Source organism: Nycticebus coucang, chromosome 4 (assembly GCF_027406575.1).
Source record: "Nycticebus coucang isolate mNycCou1 chromosome 4, mNycCou1.pri, whole genome shotgun sequence".
Classification (NCBI taxonomy): Eukaryota; Metazoa; Chordata; class Mammalia; order Primates; family Lorisidae; genus Nycticebus; species Nycticebus coucang.
Window position 1 is genome coordinate 120,747,367 of NC_069783.1, and position 2,595 is coordinate 120,749,961.

Consider the following 2,595-nt stretch of genomic DNA (forward strand, 5'->3'; position numbering starts at 1 on the left):
CTGAGTAGCTGGGACTACAGGTGCCCACCACAACACCTGGCTATTTTTTGTTGCAGTTGTCATTGTTATTTAGCAGGCCCGGGCCAGGCTGGAACCCGCCAGATTTGGTGTATGTGGTTGGCACCCTACTCACTGAGCTATGGGTGCCGAGACTTCATTCAGTGTTTCTACAAACCTGTCTCGGATTTGATTCACTAGAAAGCGTATGAGCTCCAGGCCAGTTGTGTCTCCAGTGATGTCATTGACCAGAAGGTATATCAGATCCAAGACATCTATGACAACCGCTGGACTGAGCTGACTGAAGATTCTTCAAGAGCACACCTTGGTCTGAGGCTGAAGCCATTGCTCCACTGGTCGGCAGTGATGCTATCTTCCTGATTTTAGACAAAGAATTATACTACTGGCACATACATGCCAACATCTGTGCGGGGCTCCCTTGGAGCAGAGTTTTGAATCCTGCTACAACTACTGCAATCTCTTCAACTACGTTCTTTTTTTTCTTTTTTTCTTTCTTCCTTCTTCTTCTTCTTTTTTTTTTGTGTGTGGTTTTTGGCTGGGGCTGGGTTTGAACCCGCCACCTCTGGCATATGGGACTGGCGCCCTACCCATTTGAGCCACAGGTGCTGCCCCAACCCCCTTTTTCTTTTCTTTTTTTTTTTTGAGACAAAGTCTCACTATGTGGCACTGGGTAGAGTGCTATGGCGTCACAGCTCACAGTAACCTCAAACTTCTGGGCTTAAGCGATTCTCTTGCCTCAGCCTCCCAAATAGCTGAGACTACAGGTGCCTGCCAGAATGCTGAGCTATTTTTTTGTTGCAGTTGTCATTGTTGTTCTAGCTGGTCCAGACCAGGTTTGAACCTGCCAGCCTCAGTGTATGTGGCTGGCGCTGTAACCACTGTGCTACAGATACTGAGCCTTCAAATACATTCTTAATGCTAATGGTCCTGCTCTCCTTGAACTACTCAACCAGTGGCTCTGGGATATCATTGATGAGTTCATCCACCCTTTCTGTGATTTAGTCAGTACCGCTGTAAGACTGCCAACAAGTCAGAGGAGGAGATTATCTTCCTTCATTCCAATCCCCAAATCTAGAATAGTCACAGCATCCCCAATGTCCTTCATTCTTTAGGAGACAAATCCAACACCAACTGGAAGCTGTTGGTATACACAAGTGAGGTGACACTGAGAGTGTGTCTGGGGAGTATGACAGCACTCCCTCTACAAGATGCTTGGTCACTGCAGCCTGCTCGGGCTTCTGCGCCTGCACTCCTTGTTGGGAGATTACTAGCAGGCCATTAAGGTGCTGGAGAACATTGAACTGAAGAAGAAGAGCGCGTGTTCCCGTGTGCCAGAGTGCCAGGCCACCACATACTATTATGTTGGTTTTATGTATTTGATGATGTGTTGCTATCAGGATGCCATCCAGGTCTTGGCCACCATCCTTTTCTACATTCAGAGGACCAAGAGTACGTTGCAGAGGACCACGTGTAAGTATTTCATAACAAGCAGCATGAGCAGGGGCATGCACTTCTGGCCACTGTCCTCGCTGTGCACCCCAGGCATATGATGAGAGCATTCCCCCCCAGCTGTGGGAGAAGTCTGGGAAAAGATGCTACACATGCTGAAAGGTGGCTCACAGGTCTACAAGGAACTTTCCAGCTACTCCTGCTTCAAGTTCCTGCTGCCTGTCGTGCCCAGCTATGACAATGTGCATCTGAACTACCACAGAGAGCCTTCCTGCAGCAGTGGAAGGTGTTTGCTGATGAAGTGCAGCCATAGTCCCAATTCTCAACCATCCGCAGCTTCCTCGAGCTCTACCCCATGCCTGGGGTCACTCTGGATTGCTCCCTGAACCTCACAGAACAGCAGTTCCAGATCCAACTTCTTGTCGTCAAACACAAGATGAAGAACTTGGTGTGAACCGGTGCTATCTTTGTCCTAAGATGGGGAAAGTCAGTCAGCCTCCAAGGTTAACATGATCCACATCACAGACGCCAAGTTTGCCAGGCACTGTGGAGGTTTCTTTATCCCCCAGAGCCACAAATTCGAGGAGTGCTTAATCAAACCTTAAGAAGATGGGACAGAGACCTTGATGACATTCACATTTGTGTTTATCAGGAATCTGGGTTTTTTTATATTATAGGTGAGAAGTGTTTTTGCACTGTGAAATCTTCACCCAGATCAGCCATCAGCTTGTCAACTGCGTAGAAATCTATTCAAATAAAGGACTAAAATATTTTAAATATACACATACACGAAAGAAATAATATAGAGAGATTCCCTTTATATTTTGCCCAGTTTCACCTGTGGTAATATTTTGCAAAACTGTAGTATGATTATCATAACCAAGATATTGATCCACTAATCTTATTCAGATTTCCCCAGTTTTACTGCGTGTGTGTTAAGTTCTGTACAATTTTATTGCCTATGTAGATTCATGTATCTACCACCACAGTAAAACTACTGATTCCATGATACAGATAAACTGAAGTTTGTTTAACCAGTCATTCATTGAAGAATATCTGGATTGTTTCCAGTTTGGGGCCATGAGAAATAAAACCGCTATGAACATTTGTGTACAGGTTTTTGTGTGA

General features: G+C 45.6%; 1 pseudogene; it reads left to right on the forward strand.

Annotated features, from left to right (window-relative positions):
• Window positions 1-205: 205 nt before the first annotated feature.
• Window positions 206-2,094, forward strand: LOC128583311 (eukaryotic translation initiation factor 3 subunit L-like; annotated as a pseudogene).
• Window positions 2,095-2,595: the final 501 nt, after the last annotated feature.